This window comes from Nomascus leucogenys, chromosome 15 (genome assembly GCF_006542625.1).
Source record: "Nomascus leucogenys isolate Asia chromosome 15, Asia_NLE_v1, whole genome shotgun sequence".
Taxonomy (NCBI): Eukaryota; Metazoa; Chordata; class Mammalia; order Primates; family Hylobatidae; genus Nomascus; species Nomascus leucogenys.
In genome coordinates, this window is record NC_044395.1 from 28,699,252 (window position 1) to 28,717,994 (window position 18,743).

General features: G+C 41.3%; 1 pseudogene; it reads right to left on the reverse strand.

Moving 5' to 3' along the window:
• Positions 1–370: 370 nt before the first annotated feature.
• LOC100592015 lies at positions 371–2,057 on the reverse strand (annotated as a pseudogene).
• Positions 2,058–18,743: the final 16,686 nt, after the last annotated feature.

The following is an 18,743-nucleotide window of genomic DNA, read 5'->3' on the forward strand; positions in this document are numbered from 1 at the left end:
CTTGCACACTCAGAATCATCTGCCTGGGGGAAAAATACTAAGTATGCCTAAGGAGAAAATGAAAAACAAATTGCTGTAGGGTTTTCATTATTACAGGCAATTACGTCCACCTGACTGACAAAGCTATTGCCAAATCCATCCAAGGAAGCAGAGTATGAAAAAGAGGGAAAATATTTTAAAAATTCAACAGTGGCATAGCAGAACTCTAAATATAAGAAAGTGACACAATGTGGACTTTTGCTGTGAATTTTCACTTTGCAAATATGGGGAGAGGTTGACCAATGGGCAGAAAATTAGAGAAGGTGATATGTGATAGGCTTTTTGCAGTCAATTTTTCTCACAGTATTGTGCAAGATCATCAAGAAAATGCTTAGTTATTCTCTGGAACCAGTTTTAGAACTTTTCCATTTGCAAGTCTTGCCCTCATCTGTTAAGGTAAAATGACCCATCTGAGGAAGTCTTTAAAGTCTCAAGGCAGATGGTTCCTGCTCTCCTTAAATGAGCAATGCATACTTGATCTTGCTTCACAAAACAAGGTTGAGTCTCATTTTCTATCTACCAAGCAGATTGAGGCTGTTACTTTGACTTCCTCGATACAGGTGTGAATTCGCAGCACTGAATTAAATTCTGGGCAGATGATAGATCTATGCTGTGTAATCACTATCTAAGCACCAAATGTGCCTCCAGAATGACCACGATTATTAACATCATGAAGTATTAATCCTGGAAGAATTTCCTCTTCTTCAACTCCTTTCAGTCTGATTTTGAGCTTTTCGTCTGGGGCTACAGTATCAGCTTCTACATCATTGGCAAGTGTTCCAAGACCTTCCACATTGTGCGTTTTTGGCATCATCACAAGCTGCTGGCCTTTACAAACAGACCGCCTGATTCCAGCTTTCCCAGGACAACAGTGCCCATATCCTTGTACTTATCCAAAATTGGCAGCCTGATTGGTACAGCCACTGATCTATTGAAGTCTGACAAATTACCTAGATATGTAATAAATGGTAATCCAATGTACTAAGTACAGAAATTCAATTGCTCTTTGAAATTTCCTCCAGTTAGTCCTGAGCAGGCATAAAGTGAATGCAGTTTTTGGGAGTGAAGCCAACTTTTTTCAAAATGGCACTAGTTTCTCTTTATATTCTTCATATCTCTCATTGCTCCAATTTGCTCTTGGATCATTCATCTTATTGATAAACAGAATTAAGTGTTTCACACTTGCTGTCTTTGCTAACACTGCAAGTTCTCTTGTTTGTCCTTTTATCAAATCCAATTTCAAGCTCTCTTCTCCTGGCTGAGATTACCAGCACAGCCAAATCAGCTTGAGAGTCACCACCAATTGTATTTGAGATGAAGCTCTTGTGACCAGAGACATCTATAATTGTAAAATACTTCTTTTCAGTTTCAAAATAGGCAAAACCCGCTTCTATTGTTTTATCCTTGTCTCAATTTTCCTGATTTGTGTCTAAGATTCAAGACAAGTACTAAGAGTCTCTGGTTTTTTTCTTTAACTTCTGTTTCATGCATTTCAAGTGCCCTGTTTTCACCCATTTCAGTCAAATACACTATTTGTCTTCCAGTGGTTGAATTGCCAGCATCTACATGTGCAATGTACACTGCATTTTCTTTTGAGACAAGACCTCTCTCTGTTACCCAGGCTGGAGTGCTGTGGTATGAGGGGCTTAATGTAACCTTGAACTCCTGGGCTCATATGATCTTCCCAACTCAGCCTTTGGAGTAGCTGGGACTACTGGTGCACACCGCCATGCACCATGCACCGGTATTTTTTTTTTTCTTTTAAGAGATGCGGTCTTGCTATGTGGCCCAGGGTGTTGCTCTTGAACTCCTGGCTTCAAGCAATCCTCTCACCTTAGCCTCCCAAAGTGCTGGGATTACAGGCATGAGTGCCTTTTAGGACTGCATGGTGACACAACCACAGATTTAGGTTTTGGTATTTCATCTTCCTCCTTCATTATTTCCTGGGCACTTTTCTCTGGTGGCCTTACATCTCCCCAGGAACCATCTCCTGGCTCTGCTTCACTTATTTCTTCTACATGCTTCCCTAATCTTCTCATCTTATGAGGAGACCAGTCATTTTGGATTAGGACTCACACTAGTAACTTCATTTTAACTTGATTACCTCTGTAAAGACCCTATCACCGAATAAGATCACACTCTGAGGTACTGGGTGTTAGGACTGCCACATATGAATTTTGGAGGGATACCATTCAGCCCATAACACAGACTTACTAGAATGACAAAAAAAAAAAATACTTTTAATGGATATATAAAGTGCTAGTGAGGATGTGGAAGACTAGGATGCTCATTCACTGCTGGTGGTGATGCACAATGGTTTGCCCACTTTAGAAAATGTGCACTTACCATATGAGCAGAAATATCACTCTTAGGTACTTACCCAAGAGAATTAAAACATATATTTACACAGAGACTGTATACAATTGTTTATAGCAGTCATATTCATAATAGCCCAAAACTGCAAACAACCAGAATATCCATCAACTGATGAATGAATTGTTGTATATCTATATAAGAAATACTACCCATAAATAAAACAGTAATAAACTACGGATAAATTCAACAGGATGTTTAAACCTCAAAAGCATTATGCAACATGAAAGAAGCCACATACAAAAATGCTACAGTGTATAAGACTCTCCGGAAAAGGAAAAGTTCTGGCTCTCATCAGCACTGATTGGCATAATCTTAGTTGCTCTTTATTATATGGAGGAAGACTCTTTTCATTATTTTTGTTAGATTTGTGAAAACTAAAGGGAAAAAATTATAGGGAGAGAAATCGAGTAATTGCCAGGAGCTGGGGTTAGGGGCAGGACATTTACTGAAAAGAGGAACAGGGAGACTTCTTGAGGTTAGGGAAATATTCTTTATCTTGATTGTGGTAGTGGTTAGAGAACTACATACATTTGTCAAAACTCATTAAACTGTATTCTTTAAAAGCATGAATTTGACTGTGCAAATTTTGTCAAAATAAGCTTGATTTTTAAAAAGCATTAAAAACAGTGGTCTTAAATGCAGACCATGGAATTGCTGCAATAGATAATCTTAAATCAACATTTTCAAAAATAGAAGGTATACTCAATCACTATGTCCTAACCAAAAAATATTGCTGATGACATGTTAGTTAATCCTTTTTCAATTTCTCTTGTGTGCAGGCCTATATAATATATATTATCATGTAACAGAATATATTAACACATGAGTACATGTGTATAATTTACACATAAATAACTGGATATGTAAAGGATATGCATGCAAAAATTGTGTTTAAACTTAAGGCAGGCACACTCAGATATTGTGGATATCCCTCATATAGTTACTTCTAATTTTCTTTATTTTAATAAATAATTCTCAAACTAATATCTCTATGCTTGGAGCTTTTATCATCATTTTGGATTTTTTTTAAGAAAGAATGACAAAATTTGAATTAATGTGTCAAAGGTTATCTGTCTCATGAAATACATAGATTCAATTATTTTTCAAAGTTCTTGAACCAGTTTACACTGACACAAACAATTAATGAAAGTGCCTGTTTCATCATACTCTTGTCAGCACTGATTGACATAATCTTAGTTGTTCTTTATTATATTGTGGAAAACTATTATTTTTGTTATATTTTAAAAAATAATAAATTACTTTTAGCAAATGTCTTTTAGCAAACTATTAAAATCTTATAAATCTGGCTTCACCTATTGATATAGTATATTATGTGCATTGATGTTCTTACATTAAACCATCTTTACAACACTGAATAGAATGTACAATTTCAAATGCCTGCTGGCAAAGCTGGCCCAGTAATTTTTAGTTCGTAATGACTAATCATAGCCTTCACAGGAAACTCCTAACTACCTCTCCTTCCAGAACCTAGACTTTTAATAAATTTGTTTCCTCATCCTTAGAGCTATTTACTTTCCCTCATTCTCTCAGATACCTGCCTATATTTCTTCATAAAGTTATTATTTTTGTAGTAAGTCAGTTTCTTTACCATCTTGAAAACAGTTGCACGGTCTCCATGTTTTGGATACTCTGAGCAGGATTTCACTGAGACTCTGTCCAATGCAATCTTCCGGAACAGAACAACTTTCCCTTCCAAGATTTCAGGCCTCTTACTTAAACCTTGAGCTTTTATTGAGCCCTGTAAGTGTGGTGATCAACCACCCATTGAGTAATGCAGCCAAAATTACAGTTTATATCAAGGAGTCCAGAGATGCTACCTAAATATGCTTTATCATCCTTTCTACCCACCTGAGGAGAGCTTTAATGTACACAACACAGCCAAATGGAAATATACTACAGCATGACTTAACAACTCTTGGCCATTTTAAAGACTGAAAACAAACAGCAGCACCACGGAAATAAGTAAATAAAATAAATAAATAAGCAAACCAATAAGGAAAATCGTTTTCGGTACTTAACACTGAATAAATCTTGTTAAGATCCTCAGACTAACATTTATCGAAAGAGCTCTTTGAAGCCAACAACACAAAGCAGCCAATAGTGGTTAAACAATGCTTTTTATTTCCCCAGGGTTGGAAATCTGGAATTCTCAATTCCGATTATATATCAAAACAATGTATACAGCTTTTACAGGTATACTCGGGCCCAACATTCAGGTCATCTCTTTAGTAAGTCTGGAATGAGGATTATGCATCTGCATTTTTAATAAGCTGCAGGTATGATTCTGATGCTTAGTCAAGATATTAAATTATTGGTTTAAATTGTGGGGATCAGATGTGCTTGGGAAAACAATTCTTTCCAGAAAGCTTAATACAAAAAAATTTCTAAATTCTAAAAGTACCAGAGCTTTTAGGCAGCTAATCAATTTATGCCTTGATAAGACAAATAGACCCTTTTGCCAAGGATTAACAATCTTGATATAATTCCCAGAGTTATTCTGTACAGGATCAACATATGTATTAGGTAACCTGAGGATCAGAGATTGTCTGTGGATATTATCTGTCCTGCCTGCCCTCTGCTGGCATGAAGCTGGACAATTGACAGAATGTGCGCTTAGCTTGACAAGGCAGTCATTTTCATGGAAGAAATGTTTTGGTTCATGCAAGGCATAGTAGTATTTGGAAGGCCTAGAAATAACAATATAAAATGACTTGGAGATTCTGGAGAGTGAAATAATCTCAAGTTTTATTAAACCCATCTGTTCAGCTGTGCACTTCTTCGAGTCAGAGATGCTTGACCTCTGAAAAGCAGCCATATCTAAAACACCTAAGTAGGATAGAACCAGCCAAGCTGGACCCAGAGAGGAAGCAGCAGACCCTGTTGGCCAACTAATACTGGAAAATCAAGATGAGAGGGAGGCATTGGCAAGGCAAGAACTTGAGGAGGAAAGTTATCTGTCTATTGGTAGAAGAGAGAGGGAATCTTTTTCTAAGGGTACTGTAACCAAAATTTCAGCATTATGGAGATAGGAAGATGGCAGTATCCAAGAAGAAAAAGACTACTGGCTCTGTTGAAAGAACTATTGTACTTGGAATGCAAGTCAGTGGAAGATAGTATAAAAAAGAGACTTGGTCCCAGCAGACAAGTGACCCAGTAACCAGGCTCCCGATGGGCCTTAGCTATCTGGACATATTCCTCTCCTGCATTTTGCCTTCCTTAACAAGCTGACCCAAGTCATGTAACAGGTAGGGGAGGGCTCTCCTAACTTAGCTGACCAGGCTGAATTGCTAACCATAAAAGGAAGCATCTGACCATTTATCTCTTTGAGGGATGGATGCCTTCTGAGGTTGCTGAAGCAAGACTCTAGCATTCCCAATATAAACCTCGGACCATTTTTGTTTTCTTAGGCAGCATATCCAGCTGCCAGAAACAAGATGGACTCCAGTCCTGACCTTCCATTGACTTTTCCCTCGTTATAATCTCATTGAAATACTAAAATCTCCACTGAGAGTGAGGCTTATCCCCCATTTTCTAGTCATGTGATACATGTTAGAGCATGATGCCCCACTATTCAACTGTATAAAAAAAAAACATCTAAACATTGCTTATACATCATTCCTTTTCCCACATCACCTTCCTTAAAATAATGAGAACTGAGCCCTTGGGGAGCTGGTACCAGGATTCCTTTCCTATATGCTGCTTCCTTGTATGTTTGATTCACAAATCTATTAAATCTTGGCCAAGAAAAATTTCTGTTTATCCTGGTGTTAATTTCTACTTATGCAAGAACCAACAAATGTGGGGTCCGGGCTTCAGTAACAGCCTTGGACCTGTAAGTGAGGATATTTCCCTAAGGAGAAACACCGGAGAGCTAGCAAGACCTCCAGAATGTGACCTTGTGATAGATGAAGCGGCCACTTGAAATATTTGCTTCAGTGTCTCTGCAGCCAGTGAGTCCTCTCTTGGCCCAAGGTACTTTTGTTCTCCTTCTGAGCCCTGCCCCTCATTTTCTTTTCCCTCTTGATTGGCTTAGGGATTTCTGGAGTAAGAGGTCCTAGTCCCCTCTGTGCTAGGTTTTAAGAACCCCTCTGACTGGCTGACATCAGATTCTGAGTAATTTCCAAGAAACCTGCTAGACTGGTTGAGGAGGTAGGCAGTCGGGCTTGATCAACCCAAAGAACAATGGCTGGGATGAGTCCTGCTGCATGCCCAGGTTCTTTGGGCTCTTTATTTCTCTCTTAATTTTTTTTCTTTCTTTTTCCCCTTCCCCCTCTCTTTCCCCATCTTCCAACTTTATTCCTCTGATTATCTCAGAGGGCCACCTACAGTCTTATTCATTTCAGCCAAAAGTGCCCTTAGCTTCCTCTGGCTGGAAACAGTTCACCTTGACTTGTGACTTGCAAAGGTGGGAGGGATTCACCTGACATTGTGAAGATCTAGGATGCTGAGGCTCTCCCTGATGGGATACTAGCAAGAGTGGTGACGACATTGACTCTGCACTGTGCAGTGGCTGGAAGCCTCACAACCTTCCTTTCCTTCCCTTGTCTTTTTTCTTCTCCTTCTTTCTCTCTCACACCCACCCCCTTTAAACCTGGCTCATTTGCAGAGAACTATCAGAAATTTCATGTTCTCCTATTTTCTCCCTGAAATGAAGGAAAAGGTTTTCTCCCTAAATTTCCTCCTTGCCCTCATTCCACCGTCCAGTGAGACTTGAGTGCTCTCCCTTTTGTCTGCCCCGGGAAGTACCTCCCAGGCAGAACACTGGAACCATTTTCTTTTTTATAGGAAACTCTCCATTCTCATTGCTTCTGATTGGGAAAACTTTGTCCAATTGAACTCCTCACCAAAATACTGATCTTTCAATATTTCACTCCCTCTTTATTTTACTCTGAGATTCAAGAGCTCCCACTCCATGATCTTTTTGATAGCCCTAATTTCCCCCCATCACTTCCTCCTTCAAGTTTGGCCCATTGTGGCCTGGGCAAAGGTAGAGCAGTTATCATTGTCTGAGCTCAGTCCTTCAGCTTTCACCCCCTCCTCCTGTTTGGCCTGGGTTCTAAATGAGGTAAAAGCAGTTTTGAGCAATGGGGGCGGGCCCTCTTCCTCAAGAGTGGATGAGTTATCTTGGCACCTACTACTGCCCATCTTCAACACAACACAAGTGCACTATACACTTGTGGCCTGTACAATACAAGTGCACTCTTTCAACTACACACACCATGGGCATTCTTAGCCTTGTAGGGCAACCATTCCTTAGCAGCTAGTGTGAAACAACTATGTCTGTTATTTCTGTGTTTTCCTCTCTGATCCCTGAGGACCAGGATTCCTCCATCCAAGGGAATCCTGGGCTGACTACTGGGCTTAAAGGGTCTTGAATTACATCAAGACTAATTCCCTGATGCTTTTCCCTCTACCAGGATCTTTAATCAAAGGTAACAGGAGAGGCAGGATTAGACACTGAGCAATGATCTCAGTGTTCCCCGTGACTCTCTTCTAGGATATATTCTCTCCAACTGGGGGCAATTTAAGCTAGAAGACCTAAAGAAAAAGAAAGTAATCTCCCTTTGTAACATCACCCGGCCCCAGAACCCACTGGGAGATTAGGAGCAATGAACATTATATGAGTCTCTTAGGTATAATGCTACTTTACAGCTAAACTTGTTTTATAAGCAGTCACAGAGGTGGGAAGAAATCTCTTACGTGCAAATTTTCATGAAGTTGTATCAAGATCCTGGATTATTGGACTCATGTCACATATGCATGATGGCATCTACCATTCCCAGCTTATTGCCTGGGGTTGAGAAGCAAGTGCCGGACCTACCCATTGATCCACTATTACAGTCACCACCTAATCTTCCTGACCCCAGGCCTGATACACAGTAACCCTCCAGCCCTCTTTCAGGTTCAAGGCCTCCTTTGGCCCCTGAATCTCCACCATACCTGGATCAGGCCCATAGAGAACTAGAGGCTTTAAGGCCAGAGCCCTATCCACTATCCCCTTTGGGGGTCTGATTGAGTTCCAAGCTGGCACCTACTTTTACCTCACCCCCAGTCCAGGGCCTCTATCCCCTAAAGGAGATAGCAAATGGGTGGGGAGAATAATCCATGTTTACATCCCCTTCTCCATGGCAGATCTGAGTATGTAAAGAAAAGTTCGGCCAGTTCTCAGAGGACCCCAATAAGTTCAGGGAGGAATTTGTAAAACTATGTCTGAGCTTCACCCTAACCTGTTAGGATGTGATGGTGATTTTAGACAATTGTGCCACCCCAGATGAAAAGGTCCAGATTCGTGAAAGGGCAAGGGCACATGCTGACTCATTTGTACAGGCCAATGCCTCATATGCTGTTTATCAAGCTTTGGGGAAGACAATCCCTGAGCAGGACCCCTGGTGGGACCTTAGTGATGAACTAGACAAATGTAGGATGGAGCATTTTATTACCTACGTGGCTGAAGGGATGAGAAAATGCATGAAGAAGGCTGTGAATTATGACAAGGTTGGGGAAGTAGCTCAGGCTGGGCTGGTGAAGAATCTCCTCAGCTGTGTTACAGAAGCCTTCAGAAAGTATACTAATTAATGTTAATCCAGAGTTGCCAGAGGGGATAGCCTTGTTGGCTATGCACTTTGCATTTTATCACCCAGTTCACTCCTAATATTTAGAAGGATGTTACAAAAGTCAGAGACAGGGTCCCAAGCCCCTCTGTCAGTATTGGTAGAGAAGGCTTTTAAGGTTTTCAACAACAGGGACAGGACAAAGCAAAGGAAAAAGATATCAGGCTGATCAAGAAAATACAGCTTTTGGCTACCTTGATTAGCCCTCCACCTCATGGCAACCCAAAAAGGCAGAGAATACCAGAGACAAGACAGAATTGCCCAATGTGGGACCTAACCAATACACATATTGCCAGAAGGATGGGCACTGGAAAAGGGATTGTCCTGACCACCTCAAAGCAGGGAGGTCGGCTGACTTTCCAGACAGGATCCTCGTCTTGGAAAATCTCTCCCATGAGGGAGACTGTGCCACTGACTAATGGCACCCAAGAATCCACCCAGCCCCCCCCTGCATCATCATCACTCCAGGGCAGCCTAGGAAAACTGAATTTCTTATTGATACTGGAGCAGATAATTCTGTCCTAAGTCTGTAAGCCTCCTCTCCAATCATGGCTGTCTGGTGATAAGAATAGATGGATGATTTAAGGTAAGACAGTATACTTTTCCTCTTGTCTGTGAGGCTGGTTCTGAAGTTATAACTCATTTTTCCCTACATATTCCTGAATGCCCCACTTTAGTGTTTGGTAGGAATCTGCTGAGCACTTTGGGGGCTTCTATCTCGTCAGAAAAAGATAGCTTCAAGGTGTCAGTAGACAAAGGACAAGAGATCAATTTGTTAGCCTCACTACAGCTAGTGGATATTAACATTTCCTCTATCCCTGATGAAATTTGAATTTAAGTTAATACAGTAGTATGGGACATTACAGTTCCAGGGTGAGCTGTTTAGTTTCCCCTACTGAAGTAAAGCTAAAACCAGGGGTCGAATAGGCATGGAAAAGACAATATCCTCTAAGACCTGAATCCCTAAAGGGAATTCAGTCATTACTTACCAAGTTCCTAAAACATGGATTAATAAAGGCCCATCAATGACCCTGTAACATTCCTATACTTCCCATCTAAAAGCCAAATGGGGAATATTGGTTTGTGCAAGAGCTATGAGCTATACATGCAGCTGTGGCTTCCATTCATCTGACGGTACTCAACTTGTATACACTGCTCACCCAGATTCCTGGGGATGCACAATACTTCACTATGCTGGACTTAAAGATATATTCATCTGCATACCTCTGCACCTTAATTCCCAATATATTTCTGCCCTTGAATGGAGGGATCCCAGTATCTTAGAAACCGCTCAGCACACCTGGAAAGTGCTCCCACAGGGCTTCTGGGATGCCTTCACCTATTTGGGAATGCCTTGGCAGCCGAATTGACAGAACTAGATTTCAGAGTAGGGGCCATATTGCAATACACAGATGACCTGAGGACGCCAATCTGACTAAGAAAGACTCTGATCATAATATCATTAAGACCCTAAACTTCCTGGTAGAACAGGGATACAAAGTTTCCTTGGCTAAGGTCCAAATCTCCCTGTAAAGGGCCCAAAATCTAGAATTTGTTCTCCCTCCCAGTGCCTGAGCCTTGGCTATGGATCAGAAAAGGGCAATTGATGTATTGCTGCCCCCACAAACCAGGAAACAGATACAGGGTATAATTGATTTGACCAGTTTCTGCTGAATATGGATTCCTAATCATGGCTTAATTGCTAAGCCCCTATACAAAATGCTCAAGAGGGGAAAAGGGTACTCCTGCAAAGAGATAAGAATTGTCATCAAGCTTTTGAGGACTTAAAAACTGAGTTAAGCCAAATCCCATCACTTGGGCTTCCTAACCTGGATGAACCCTTCACCTTATATATATACGAAAAGCAGGGAACGGCTTTGGGGATTCTAACAGAGAAGCTAGGGCCAAACCAGTGGCCAGTGGCTTACAACAGTATTCCATTGCCCAGGGTTGGTTCAGTGGCAGCTACTACCCTCCTGGTTAATGAGGCCTCTAAACTTACCTTGGGTCAGTACCTAGAAGTTGTAATCAAGTCCAGACTATACTGGGGGTGAAGGAACACCATTGACTCATGAAGCTCTTTTATTAGACATTCTGGACGTTCCACAGTGTCAGATTTTGATCCCTGTCACTTTACTCCCTGTTGCAGACATGAAGGCCTAATTCACCAACACACTGAGACAACAGAATAGACCTATTCCATTAGGCCTGAACTCCAGGATGAGCCCCTTGACAATTCAGAAGTAAATGGTTTCCTCATGGAAGGAAGCTTAATGGAAGAAGGTGTCTAAAAAGTAGGACTCCAAAGTCCAAAAAGAAGAGCTTCTCAGCAGAAGCTCTTCCCACTCTGACCTCAGTTCAAAAGGCCAAATTATTTGTTTTAACTAGGGTTTTGCAGCTGAGAAAAGCAAAAACAAACTAAACATTTTTACTGACTAAAAGTATGTGTTTCATATCTTATATGCCCACACTGCCATCTGGAAGAAAAGGGGGATGCTAACAGCTAAAAATTTCCCAATAAAGCATAGGGATCTAGTCTTAGCTCTTCTGGAAGCTGTACAATTCCCTGGCCAGGTGGAAGTCATTCACCCCAAAGGCCATTGGAGGGACAGATTTCTTATTAGCCAAGGAAATTAGCATTAGCTGACAGGACCACAAAATAAGCAGCTTAAGCACAGAAAGATGACCAGGTCGTGGCACTAACAATCAACCCTTTGGGACTTCCCAGCTAACCTCAACACTCCCAACAAGAACAGGATGACACTGAGAAGTGGGAATAGGAAACGAGGAGTTCCAGGTGGTTGGTTAAGGACACTAAAGTCCTTATCCCTGGCACTTGGCAGTGAAAATTTATTTAGTACCTATATGAAGTTACTCACTATAGGAGGGGTATCTTTTGGGAATTGGTACAAAATACCTCTTCTGGAAAGGGGCCAAGAAAGACTGTAAGTCAAGTAACCATGGCCTGTGACTTATGTATTCAAAACAATCCCCAGACTCAACTGGTTCCTCTTGCCCTAGTCAAGCCAGTCCAACACTGGGGAAACTACCCTATGGAAGACTAACAAATAAATATTACCCAGATGCCCTTTCTTTTGGGATAGAAATACCATCTCATTTTCATAGACACTTTTGCTGGCTGGGTCAAAGCATATCCCACCCAGTCTGAAAAGGCCACTGATGTTTGTGAAAGTCTCCTAAAAGAAATAATTCGTCAACTCAGTCTTCCAAAGGGTGGGCAACAATAGACCCTCTTTCATAGCTAAAATCACTCAAAGCTTTTTGGCAGTCCTGAGAATAGATTATAAATACATGACTGTTGGCATCCCCAATCCTGAGGAAAGGTAGAAAGGATGAATCATACCCTTAAAAGAACTTTGGCAAAGTTATTTCAAGAAACATAGCAAACCTGGATAAGGCTATTTCCTATTTCACTCTTTTGGATTCACATTGCCCCAAAGAGTAACCTAAAGCCCAGTCCATTTGAAATGGATTACAGGAGGCCCCTCCTCACTACTGACATTTTACTGGACTGAGAAATGAGTCAAAACATATGATATTATCAATTTGGATCAGATTCACAAAGCAATATTACATTTTGGGAATACAGTACCATCAACTTCTATAAAAGAGGGAGAATCTCCTCTACAGGTCAACCCAGGAGACCAAGTCCTCCTTAAGATTTGGAAAGAAGGCTCCCCAGAGGATCAATGGTTGCCTAAGTGAAAGGGCCCTAGGACTGGGTGATCCTGGCTACTCCAACTGCAGTCAAGCTGCCAGGGATCTCCAGCCTCTCCCAATTAAAAGGCTTTCACCAGAATGTTTCTAGGCTCATCTAGAAAGCCCCCTTTTTTCCCGTGAATGAATGGAAGGCCTCCACTACAGGTTTACAAGAACCAATAGCCAGATGCAAACACATAATGCTGTGAGTAAGCATAGGAAAACTAATTTTTCTCTTCACCCTAATTACCATTTTCTTGTTCTACCATTTTGGACAGCCCCTGCTGCTGGTAAGGACCTTTTCTTTCTGTCCTTGCTAGGTTTAAGGCAGGATCACAGTGAGAAATAACTTCCTCTTCCTCCTTCTCCACATACTCTTTGCTACTAGGGCCCAATGAGAAGAAAACTCACTCATCAATTTTTCCAGGATTATCACCTCAAGGAACAACCTAACTGTTAGATTTGCCACCACACCTACAGGTGGGAGGAACTAAGCTCCAATTTGTCCCCACTAAGACCAATTTGACATTAAATCTTACCTCTGACTATGTTGAAAAGCCATCACCTATGACTATACAAATTGAAGTAACAGAAAGACTTGAATGTGTGTGCCTCACAGACATCTATAACCAATCCATTTGGAAGGAGATCTACGTGCTTAATGGTCCATCCTTGACAGCCCCGTTTTCCTTGTAGAACCAGCCCTTGGGCAAATATAATGTATGTAGATAGTTGGTGTCCACCCTCAATTTACCCAATGGCATGCAATATCCGTGAACAATGTCAAACTAATACCACCTATTGGTACGCTGCCTCTCATTTACTAAAACATCCTGACTGGCTCCACCCCATCATCTCCACAGGGATGATGTACAGATTGGACAGGTATGGAGAGTATAACATGGAGGCTCTTTTATCTACTTCCTAAGGGAGAAAGGGCATTCCCTGGGTGCAGAGACCCAGAGCTCAGTGGGAAGACCTCTTTCACTCCAATGCAGCAGCAACATTCCTTCCGGAGAACCTAGTTCGAATAAATGGCTCAACTCCCCTATACCCCATCAGGCAGGCACAGCCCCTGGATATGTATTCTTTTGTAGCATTCAACGTCCTATGAGGGAGAAACAGAACCCTTCTTCCCATTCAACTTACACGCCTTAGCCTATCCTTGTTTGGACATCCCCAGTTCCAAGGAAAAGTTACTGTAAGACAGTTGGACTCCAATAGAGTAACAGTCCATAACCTTACTTCCAAAATTAGAATATAAGAGACCAACTGAGCTAATCCTGGAAGAAATTGTGGCAGCTATGGGAAGGGTAGCTCCCTGAGGGGCTTTACCTAACATGAAATAACTTTTAAAAACCTTACACAGATTACAGAAAAGTTGACCACAAATATAAGAGAAGGCTTATAAGGTCTCCAGGCTTCCCTAGACCAATTGGTGGTGTTGTCAACAATAGGCTAGGATTAGACCATGTTCTAGCTGACCAGGGGAGGGTGCGTGTGCAGTTATCCAGAAAACTGGTTGCACTTACATCAATAACTCTGGAAAGGTTGAGACCAATATACAAAAAATATCCAAACAAGCTACATGGTAACATAGATCTAACCAGGGAACTGACCCAAATTATGTCTGGTCAATCACCAAAAGTGCCTTCCCAAGTCTCACCTGGTTTCTGCCCTTCTTAGAACCTTAAGTAGCTGTATTATTATTACTAATCTTCAGCCCTTGTCTACTTAATCTTTTAGTAAAGTTCATGTCTTCCAGATTGCAACGGTTTCAGACAAAATTGATGCTGGCCGAAGGGTTCCAGCCTGAGCCACTGCAGGAAGGAGCAAGTCCCTGTAAATCATTAGATCGGATAGCAAGAGATTTTTATGCCTCTGGAGCAGGTAGGGATGACAGACCCTGTTCAGCATGAAGCAGTTATAGAAGACAAGATTTTCATTCCTTTCTCCCCCTAAGAATAATGAGGTTGAGGCCAGGTGTGGTGGCTCTTTCGTTAATCCCAGCACTTTAGGAGGCCGAGGCGCGTGGATCACCTGAGGTCAGGAGTTTGAGACCAGCCTGGCCAACATGGTGAAACCCCGTCTCTACTAAAAATTAAAATATTAGCTGGGCGTGATGGCATGTGCCTGTAATCCCAGCTACTCAGGAAGCTGAGGCAGGAGAATTGCTTGAACTCAGAAGGTAGAGGTTACATTGAGCCGAGATAGCGCCACTGCACTCCAGCCTGGGTGACAGAGTGAGATTCTGTCTCAAAAGAAAAAAAAAAACGAATAAGGAGGTTAAAATCTCCTAGGGGGAATTGAGACATTATAGAGAAAAGACTTGGTCCCCACAGAGACACGACACCAAGGCCCCGATGGGCCTTTCATATCTGGGTGTATCTCTCCCCTACCTTTTTGCCTCCCTTAACAAGTCACGTAGCAGGAAGGGGCGCCTCTCCTAATTTAGCTGACCAGGCTGAATTCCTAATCATTAAAAGGAAGAATCTAATCATTTATCTCTTCGAATAGTGCCTTCTGAAGTCCCTGAAGCCAGACTCCAGCATCCCTGATAAGAACCTGACCAGGCGTGGTGGCTCAGGCCTGTAATTCCAGCAGTTTGGGCGGCCAAGGCTGACTGACCGCTTGAGGTCAGGAGTTCGAGATCAGCCTTGGCAACATGATGAAACCCTTTCTCAATAAAAAATACAAAAAAATTAGTCGGGTGAGGTGGAACATGCCTGTGATGCCAGTATTCTGGAGGCCGAGGCACGAGAACTGCTCAAACCCTGGAGGCAGAGGTTGCAGTGTGCCAAGATGGTGCCACTGCACTGCAGCCTGAGAGAGAGAGGTAGACTGTGTCCGAAAACCTGATCAAGTCCACCTGCCTGAAGACAAGATGGACTCCAGTGCTGACCTTTCACTGACTTTTTTTTTTCATTATAATTTCATTGTAATACTAAAATCTCCACCCAAGATAGGGTTTAACCCTCATTTTCTGGTCATTTGAGTATGAGGTACCACTACACAAGTGAGAAAAAGACCCCACCTAGAGACATTTCTATGTCACTCCTCTTCCCACCTCACCTTCCTTAAAATGACAAGAGCCAAGCCCCTCCGGGAGCTGGTACCAGGATCCCATTGCTGTACGCTGCTCCCTTGTGTGCTTGTGCCACAAGCCTATGAAATGAAAGCCTGTGAAACCTTGGCTGAGAAAAATTTTTGTCTGGCATAGTGTTAATTTCTACTTACATGAGAGTCAAAGAACTCAATGTCTAGGCTGTGGTAACAAGGGTACTTAAGATTCGCTTAAGTAGTGAATTTAATAGCACAGGCAATCAAATTCACTAAAGGTTGCCTAATAATACATCACCCCAAAAATAACACCTTAGGCAGAAGCTACTTTATGTGTAATTTACTGATGGTCTAGTTTTCAAGACAGTTGTTTTCCTTTTAAGCAATGGGTGGGAAAATTTTTACTTTTTTTTTTTTTTTTTTTTTTTTTTTGAGACAGGGTCTCGCTCTGTCGCCCAGGCTGGAGTGCAGTGGCATGATCTCGGCTCACAGCAAGCTCCGCCTCCCAGGTTCTCCTGCCTGAGCCTCCCGAGTAGCTGGGACTACAGGCACCTGCCACCACACCTGGCTAATTTTTTGTATTTTTAGTAGAGATGGGGTTTCACTGTGTTAGCCAGGATGGTCTTGATCTCCTGACCTCATGATCTGCCCACCTCGGCCTCCCAAAGTGCTGGGATTACAGGCGTGAGCCACCGCACCTGGCCACATATTGTTTTTTACCTCCAAATTCATCCTTCTTTCTCTACTCAGCCTTGTGGCCATATGAAGTACATTTCCCAGAATGCAAAGTTAGCTGGTTCCTATTGGTTTCTACCAACAGGAGATGCTATAGGGGGATTGGAGGAAGTAGGGAGAAGGGACGTTCTCGTTTTATTTATTTATTTATTTTTTTGCTCCTGTCAGCTTGGTTCCATCCTTCAGCTTCCCTTGGCACTCCCAGAATCAGCCTCATCACACTCTCAGAAATCTAGCAACAGCCAGAGGTGCCCCTTCGTCAGAGAGCTGAGTACCTGGATTCTGCTAAATCCACCTCACATCTCTCTCTTTTTTTTTTTAACCTCAATTCCAAAGAGTAGTAGCTGCTTCCTTATTACTTCAGTGCTTCCCCCCTTTTCTCCCCAGCCTTCAAAGCCTTTGTAACTGATTACCTGTATCAAATCCCTTCATTTGAAATGCTTAGCGTATTTTTTGTCTTCCTGACTGGAACTTGCACAGTACAGAAGGCAACAGGTGGTCTGGGTAATATGTTCAAAACGAAAGAACAAAATGTAAATGCATTAATTGTGCTACTGTTTATGCCTGATTTACTCAAGCAATTGCACTTACTGAGCTTATCTGTCCAGAGATGGATGTTGCTGGTTTAAAGTCAATGATTTATACAATTCAAATATAAAGTAAAATCCAATAATCAAATGTATCAAAAAGTATACAATTTTAGAGAAATGTAAAGTTCTATATTTTCTTATTACTTACTTGACCAGGTCTCTTTATTGAAGGTAACTACTGATATTTTCAACAGTTATCTATGCTTCTGAGTCATCATCATCCAAGGTCCAGCCCTTTATTTCTAATATCAGCCTTTCAAGATCTGACTGCCCTAAGTCCCCTTTCCTACAAATGTCTCACCCAAGTCCATAGCCCCTCCTTGGATCCATGTACTCTAGGGGGTAGACAAGTGACATTGTCTTCACTTCCTATGCACTAAGACCCAATGTGGGACAATTACCAATACCCTGGGTTGATTTGGCACAGTCCACTTTAAGTTTTTATGTTGGAACTGCAGTATGAACTAATAGGATTACCTTCTCCAGTTCCATGGTGTGCACAGTTTGAATCTATACCATAATTTTGAGCTCACACTAAGTAATGCAACTCTTCTAAGCATCCAGATTTAATGTCAAATGACAGGAAGTAGCTACTTTCTGTATGTAACCTGCTCTATCTTCTCAGAGAAATCACATTGACACAGCTGGATTCTCCCCATTTTTTCCCAATATTCATCCATCCAGACTCCTACAGTTCCCTTCAATGCTTGGAGTCCCAGGGTCTTGCAACATTACATGTAGGAGTAATTTCCACTCTATTGTGCATCTTTTATCAAGATTTATTTTAAATCTTGGTGCTGTTCTACTCAGTCTCTACAAGAAGAGCTCAGTATTTTTAAAAACCTGTGCACATTTTTGAAACTAAAAAAGTTCTTATTGGTACTGAGAAGAGCTTCTTATTTCTAATTACTGGGATGAACCCAATACTTGGAAAATTCTACACTATAGGTTCACTTCAGATGAAAAATATATTTATGGTTTCTGGTAATTTTACTTGAAGTATCTTTGAAGCAGTGACAAAAGTCTGCAAGGTAGCTATATGTTTTCAATCAAGCACTCTGATTTTCTTGAGAAAATTAAAATACATTCATTCAACAACCAACAATCACCTAAAGTGTATGTCCAGTGGTTGAGGGGAATCTAGCTAAACAGTTTAGAAAGATAAGATCTACCCATTTCTTAGGAAACTAGTGAAAAAGAAATTATCAGAAATATATTTCGGAAATGAAAGGTAGACTTTAAAGTCTCTATGTTACTTAATAAGTGTATTAACAGAGAAGACAGTTTTCTTTGTATACATCCAAAGGTCCTCTTGCATTCTAATTCAGGCTCTCTTACTCTCTTGCTTATCTGCTAACATAACTTTCATACCTCCCATATTTTCCCTGAACCCTGACTCCTATCTATTTTTCACAAATAACATCCTTATTATTCAAAATCTAAAGAAGCCATTGCAGGTTTTAAATTTTATTTGGTTCTACACTAATACAAAAATCTATTAATTAAGCTGTATTCTGTCTCTTATCCCAAAATTTACTGGTCTAGTTACAAAAATCTATTTTTCCCTTTTCTGTATTTTCATCCTTCTTCA